Source organism: Helicoverpa armigera, chromosome 8 (assembly GCF_030705265.1).
Source record: "Helicoverpa armigera isolate CAAS_96S chromosome 8, ASM3070526v1, whole genome shotgun sequence".
NCBI lineage: Eukaryota > Metazoa > Arthropoda > Insecta > Lepidoptera > Noctuidae > Helicoverpa > Helicoverpa armigera.
In genome coordinates this window covers 8,047,562-8,056,070 of record NC_087127.1, presented here as the reverse complement: position 1 = coordinate 8,056,070, position 8,509 = coordinate 8,047,562, and positions in this window count along the sequence as shown.

The following is an 8,509-nucleotide window of genomic DNA, read 5'->3' as shown; positions in this document are numbered from 1 at the left end:
TATCACGTTGGTGGCAGCTGAGCTGAGTCGGCAAGAGGTTGCACATAATGACGTCATCCGTTCGCGGACGGCGTACGTACAATGCCTTCATTATACCCTAACAGCTTGCTTACCATTGTGCCGACTGTCTGCCGGCTAATGGAAATAGACCGTTGGCAGTTGGTACTGACATCCAGTCTATTCGACTACGTTTTTGCTGGAAATTTTGTGGCGGTAATTCAGTTGTTAATAGATTTTGAAATAATTTCATTTGAAAATGTTGAATTCGTGCTGTGAATATATTTTTCAAAATAAATGGTACAGATTTATGATTGCAATGCCCAAGGAAACGTGCTGAAAAGTGGTGTTTGACAAATACTACATACAACAGCAACGGGCTTTGTTAAACTGTTCGAGTACCTACTTACATATTCGTAACTGCATGATGATGTTTTAGGTTTACTCATAACTTTATTCTTAAGTATCTAGAATTACCTATTGCGCAAACATTGCTTACCTGTCCTTCGAAGATCCTTAACTAAGTTACAGCGGTATTACGGTACAACTACGTAGCTGTTAGCTCATTTTGAGTAATCAGCACTAATTATGGTTATTATCCATACACGCAGCCTAGAACATGAGTACTTGTATGTACATTACACTACATACTTACATATAACGAGCAAGCTACATTAAGGAGTGTTTCGAATTTGCGAGCTTTTGAAAGTGCGGTACCTACTGATTATTAGAAAGTTTTTGAAACTTATAAATGGGAGGTGTTTGAATATTACCTGTGTAGTTGCCTATATGTATTGTGTTGGCACCTGCAACTTTCTAAGTGCGTCTTAAACATCAATGACTAACGGTGAAAAAAAACATCGTTGTTAAAAGCCTGAAATCGCCAACCAACTTTGGGCACGCATAGTGATAAGTACCTTCTCTTTATGTAAAGATACTCATAAAGATCATGACGTATAAGTAGGTACATATTTAACGTACCCTTAATAGTAGTACAAAATAAGATAAATAGTTTGATAGCAAGGGATAGGTTTACTTTCTTGTCATAATTCATGATGAGCTCGTCAAAACAGGCTCGGAAGAATTTGGGAAAACAGTATGAAACAGTATGAACTTTGTTCATAATTATTTTTCATCCCATTTGGCCGCTACTAAATATGGACTCCCATTTCTAATGACGCTGTTTTAAAATATTAATTGGCAGCGAACGTTATGAGGTAAAAAATGTACTTCTCCTTTATAATTCTTAACAAGGGGGAGGAGAGAAAATGTCATTATGAACGACATTTAAATATGAGGGCCTGTTTAGTTACCTGCTCGGCTATTTATTTTAATTGTTCTTCACAAAGAGGGAGGGAATTAAATCTCGTGGATTTTGCGGTGATGTTGATTAACCTTTGTTGCCTTATTTTACGTATACGTAGGTACTACCTTAAAATTTTATACCTACAGTTTTTTCTGAGTAGATAGAGATTTTTTTTGTAACAATAGTAAGTGAAAGAATATACCTTTAGAAGTTATAGAATACTTATGAAATTCAATGATTGCTTCTGAGGATTCTACATTTCAATACATGATACTAGGGCCCCTGCTCCTAGGGCCCAAGATCTATCCCATATAAGTAGAAAGGCCAAAATATTAAAAAAATATTTTTGTATCAAGGTCACCCTTCTAAATTGACGATCACCTCGACAAATGAAAAATGCTACAAAAACCCTTCACCTAATTAAACTCAACAAAACTTAAAGTACAATAGCAAATACTTAACGTTGCTAATTTAATTCATTATTCTGCATAATATTTCGTTAACTCAGGAAAGATTCAAAAGCTTTCAGACATGTCCTATTAAGCCCTCCCCTTGCAGGTGGAACTTATAATGCACTTTGGAGCTTCAGTTAACTTTCAAGATATGAACAAGTTTTCAGTGGCGTGCCTTCGCTCTTATTTGTTTTATGGCCCATCAGATGTACGATGAGTTGTGAAGATTGGGTTACGTGACGATGTTAAAATCTAAATAAGATCTTTTAAGAGTACTGTAACTATTCCTTGTACCGAGTTCTCTATGCTTTGCTGAAGTTTTGACTTAAAGCAAGAACAATAGCGTTTCCAGAAAGAAATAATATTTTGGTAAATAATAGGCTTAGTACATGCACAGGTGTACATGTAACTTTAGGTTTACAAACTTATTTGGCCTTACTACAAAAACTTAAACGCCTGTTTTACACTTGTCTAAAAAAAATGTGGTTGCAAAATGAACCATATGTCAACGTCATAATTTGTCATTTTTTTAGACAAGGCATAAACTGACGTTTAGAAGTTTTTGTGGTTTAGTATAATTTTAAAAGAAAATAAGAGACGTCCGCAGAAACTATTAATAGGTCATGTTTTTCCTGTGTTAATCAATTTACCACCATCAATTCGTATGAAACCGACCCTATCTATAATAGTCGCAAATAATATCATAACTGCGATGTTGGTCAATATTTCTGGTTCCATTTTGATTGATAGCGTCGCTAGGACATAGGTAATGTCGAGTCACACATCAATCATATTTGTCCTTGGCATTGGCAGATTAATGGAGTACGCGATCCATCCGTTTTATTGGGAAAAGGGACGAAATAGCTTCGTTATTAGTGATCAGTTTTAGCAGGATGCGGTACTCTTTGTCTGGTTGTGGATTTTGAAGAATGGAATTTGTGTGACTGGAAGTTTGGCTGATTACCTCAGCCTTTTAAATAATTATGTATGTTAGAGGACTACAGAAAAAGCTGTAGTAAAACCCCTTTGCAGCTGCCTTGAAGTTATCAAATATGTTAGGGCACATTTACAGAATTCTTGAAGAAATACCTTCTGATTTATTCAAGTCACGAAGTGTTGAATAGATAAAACATCAAATAGATAAATCTAGATACTCCAACATAATTTTCTTATCAGCAAAACAGGCAATATTTGAAAGATGTGATCAAACTACTAAACTTAGAATTCCCACATCTTATACCAACTATTGGATACGTGGCGCCCGTGTAGTTTCAGAGACATTAATTAAAGGAGGCTGCCAGCACAAGAAGGCGCTTCTACGAGATCAGACAAGCAACAACACATGTCCAGTATAACCAGACCCGGCACGTCTCAACTGAACCGCCAAAGAACGTTCTTTCTTACGAAAAGATCGAGGACTCGGGGGTCAGAGTAAACTGGTAGATCCTGGTACACACGCGTCCAATAGATTAGTTTAATTATAACACGCCCCTAATAAATGACACTATATTTACAAAGCTTAGTTTTGATATTTTGTGCAGTACTTATTATGTTAAAATATTTGCGTATTTACTTATAAAGATATATGACATACATGCATTATGACGTAGATGGTCACTCATCGAGCTGACCGCGGCAAGCTTTGCTTACCCTCATGAAGTTAGATCCATATGGCTGTTACTCAGCCAGTAGAATTATATCATCTAACATGTGGAGGAATGAAATACACAAGCTATAACAAGTAATGAGAAACGAGACATTCAATGATCATCCCCGATGTAGACAGTGAAAAGTTTTAAGCGTATTTTATATGTCGTGCGATTGACAAATATCAGCCCGTTGTCATCGATCACAGGCACTGAACGGGAACAGATAAATTGATGAAGCATTTTTCGAAATCGACTCCGTCGAACGGGGAACGAAATGTCGGTATCGGGGCGACATAATAGGTATCCATGTATAACGCAAAGTCATGTTTATCTCGACATCAGTTTCCTACGGACGGTGAAATAAACTTTGTATCGCATGGCTTCGATATTTCAACAAATATTGGTGAGAGAAATCTGTTAAAGGATGTCATGTCTGTGTGATAAGAGCCTATTGTGTATCATTGTTACAGTCATGTGGAAGGCGCGGTTGGTGGGCAGTGGGCAAACAATGTCTAGTTCTTTCAACATACGTTGTCTAGCAAAACAAAATATTCTATATAGACAGACAGGGCCTTAAAACCAGCATAATGTGTCACAAAAACTTGCACAGCCTATCTACTAAAATCACAAAAAAGGCTTTACTTGTACCCTGTATCTATTACCTTACAGAAATCGGGCCAGTCAAATAAGTCTAATAGGCAATTAGGCGCGGTTCTTTACATATGCTAATAAATAAAGCCTAACATCCATATAGCCGTCTGAGGCACCAATCGATCAGTCCAATGGCTCTCACATAAAAGTAATTATTGTCCCGTCAGTTTTCATTAATCGGAGTAACATCACGTGCTGCATAAACTTTAGTTTCGTATTAATTGATGTTGGATGGATTGGACGACATATTTGTATATCAAATGTATGTAGAATTGGATTTTAATTATTTTAGGCAGCTGTTTTTGAATTAAATCTGTAAAGGTAAGAACGTGCCACAAATATTGACACTTATGATTTCCAACCTGCATTTTGGTACACGCGGAGTTTAATAAAATTTTATGTAATTAAATATAGCAGAACATTAAATTAATATTTCATAGCGGTGAAGAGTAACCACGGAGTTTCTTGCCCGTTCTTCTCCATGGGAACTTTAGAATGGGCAACTAGAATCAAACTTGGCAGGCCTACATGAAATAAAATTATTTGACTTTGAATTAATTCGATGTACAAGTATAATTGCTACGGTTTATCTATCACTACTGTGCCCACGCGGCTAGAAAAGTCGTTAGCTTCCCTTTATTCTCATGATTAAATCTAAGAATTTAACCCACACATCGCATCGCAAACCATTGAGCCAACTCAGCTAGCAGTTACCTCAGAGTGGCCACTTATGTTTTACACACACTCTCGCTCGCTAATACAGCATATGACTTGCATACGATAATGCGTGTCTAGTCGCAGTCTCGGTAACAAGACGATTATGTTACAGAGTGCTGCTAAATGAATGTCTGTGTTCTTGTAGTGTACGAAGCTGGTTTTAGAATGATTAAGTTCTTAGAAGATGTTTGTTGATAGTGTGCCGTATTCTTGGGATTTGTTTAGGTTTTTTGCTGTCATGATTTTTTTCGTCGAGGCTATGTAACATGTAAATGTCGCATTAAATAAAATATTGTGCAAGCTGAGTACCCTCAAAACAATATACCTAAACTTGTACCAAACATTTTCTCTAAGAAGATTAATTGTTAAAACAGTTTATAAAACAGTTACCATATTTTCGTGATCATTTACTAAACACTGCGACGTTGGTTTTTAACTTGTGTAAAAATCTTTAAGTAGTTCAAGAACTCTTCATAGTGCCGGCCGGGGCTGTTTCTAAGCAAGAAATTAAGAAAATGGTTCTTGAACGCACACGCAATCGTAGATGAATATCCAGTTATGTGCATTACAATATATTCTCTTGCAACGTTTGAGTGGGGTCAACTCAATTGAAATAATATCACGTTGTCGGTGGGCTGAAGAAGTATCAGGTTAACTGTGTCTGTATCACATGATATCTCATCAAAGTGAGCTCGTGTGATTACTGGCGTGTTGCATCTAACTGGGGTAATTGGAGACAGTACATAGACTTAGTATGAATGTACAAAAATAATAAAAAACACTCAATTAACTGAAAGTTGGTTTCTATGCGTTCTTTGAGTTCTAATAAAATTTTTGTTATAACACTACGAAAATATTTTCGGCTCAAATATGCTCAAACAGAAAACCCCAGTATTTTGCGGCACGAAGTCACACAAATTACAATAATACCGTAACTCAACGAAACAAACAGTCCGTGCAAAAGCATACATCTTCCAAAATCCTAACAAGCCATTCATTTCGCAAGCAGTCCAGCGTTCTAGAAAGATCCATGCAGTTCCACATTACTGTGGGGCAGTTATCTACAGCTAAGAGCGTCAGTAAGACGTACTTAAGAGCTAAACCAGTTCGGACAGGCTGCCCCTATCAGCTGCCCCAACGGGCAGGGCTTACGTGCCCCGTAATAGATATTCCATGTACGAGCTACACGACTGTGTTATACGATAACTCTTAAGTGCCCGAAATGGGTTGTTTACCGAACTATTTCGATACAGAATCGTTCTTATTGTGGATTTGTTTGACATTTTTGAGAAGGGTATGTTTCTAAATAAATAGTTATGTCGTTGTTCTGCCAAGAAAGTATTATTATGGAGCTCTCTAGACGCGCATTCCTTGTGGTGTGTGGTCTAGTTAATGTTAATAGTTAAAATAAACAATGGCCAAATTATACATGTTTTCCATGTCACACCAATCACGACGCACCAATCAGATAAAAAAATTATGGTTTTAATGCCCACCACACGAACTGGTCGTACCAAAACCAGACTAGAACTACAAAAAAAAACTCAATTTAGGTATTTTTTCCCTCTTAATTCTGTAAAAGTGTCCGGTTACTTGTATTTTTCTGTCTAAGTAAAACATCCGACTGTACGCATCGAGACGCAAAGAGATTAAAATAAAAACTTCCCACTGAGTCTATTTACAGAAAATGTTGAACTTCTTGTGTACTTTTTTTATTTTTTTCTTAGAGTTCCGCATCTGGTATTTAAAATTTTTATTTCTAACTTACGACACACTACATACAGAAACTAATTTTTCACTCATGACTGTTCTACACGTTACATACAGAATGTAATAAAGAAATTAATAAGATGAGTAATAATTTTACACATCGCCAACTGTAGTAAACTAATCAGATATCTAAGTAATCGAATACGTACCTACCTGTAACTGTTTAGAGTAAAATTGATTAACGTAATAACAGTATTCATATGGATAAAATGTTAACCAGATATCACGTACTAACGTTCAGAGCGAATTGGTGAATTCAGTTACTCCAATATATTTCTTTCACAGCTGCCTTGATTTATATCTTACTTTTAATTACTTATAACACTGCTACATTAAGAAAAAGAAAAAACAATAAATGTAATTCTATTTATTTCAGCACGAGTCAATAATCTAAGAGTAACCGCACACTGTCGACTTTTTAGTCGGACGACAGTTTGATCGGGCGCTTAATAAGAACTGGAAATGTGCACATAAGAACAAATTGAACAAAATGTGCAAATATTTGGCTAGTGACAGACCAACTAAACAGTTCGATTGAATTCACGATTTTCTTTTAAAAAAATTCAACTAGCAGATCAACTGTCGGCCGACTGTTTTCTTTGCAGTGTGTGCTCTAATACTGCTAGAAATTCTTTGCAGCAAGCTTATTTTCTGCATCGTTTTAATTTAGAACATAATGAAACGTGCGCAGAGCATCTGAGCTGCAAAGAAACGGAAACGTCTGTATCGGCTAATCAGTAATTAAGAAGATAAACACTGAACGTTCGCTGTATTTTACAGTGGATCGCTAAAAGCAGAGGCTCATCCGGACACTGAAACAATAGCAGTTTATTTATATTTGCACGGCTAAGTCTTTCCGTGAAAGCTCGTTAAGAGGACAAAGCCATTCTGTTTATTAGCTCTCACCTGGCCCTTTTGTTATTATTATGGAACAGACAAAGATTTTCAAAAGAAACATGACGTTTTAATGACATTCCGAAAATGTCCGGTTTTACACGAATGTTTGTGTCGTTACAGGTATGAGAGTCATTTGTTTTCAGTGTGATTCATTTTAATTGTTAAGCATAAAAAGCGTTGTAATAGTTAGCGATAAAACAAATGAGGTTTTTCCGACAGCCGTTGACCGCATACGTATTTCAGTTGAATAATATTATTCAACAGAGGCAATTATTCTGCTAGAAAAATCGGAAAAATTGCTGATCGGTAGGTACTACGTGTTGAAGTGCCTAGCCGTTGCTTCATAAGAGCACCTACCTTCCATACGGCCTAATTATAATATTTAATGCAGACTTTAATTGCATCATCACCGACGTCTCTTGCTTACCTTACTTGCAGTGTTAATTAACACCCGAATTTTATTTCTCCGTTTGCTTGAGTATTTTTCAGTGTTTTTATCCCTGTAAGGATCTTATCCTCCTCTACAATACGAGTTCTTGCATATTTCTATTACTACGACATTATAATACAATCAGTCTACAGGTAAAGGCAGTTACCAGATAAAGTTGTCTGCAAACATATCCCGAGGGAAATAACGCTGCAAAATATTCCTAGACTTTCTTATACTGCACGACAAACAAAATATGCCTTTAATATATCTCGGACACATATAGGAACGTATTTGCGAAACACAAAATAAAAAGGAATTTACAGAAATGCTAAACATTTGGGCGTGACTGAGCGCCGTTTCATTAGGGAGAAGTCAATTACAGAGAAAGCGGCCCAGAACATATGGTGGGTCATATTTCAACTCAAATAACCTTCATTTTGGCTCATATCGTGAATGAAAAAAATTTCATTAATGGAAAATGAGAAACATAAAATGTGTCGTAAATATTCGTTTTATTTTCGCTTTTTGTATTATTGTTTGTCATGGTGTTACGGTGTGCATTATGGTATGTATGATGTCACTTATATAGGTACGACGAACGTTTTAAAATGCAATTAAATAATTAAGTTTACATTGAACA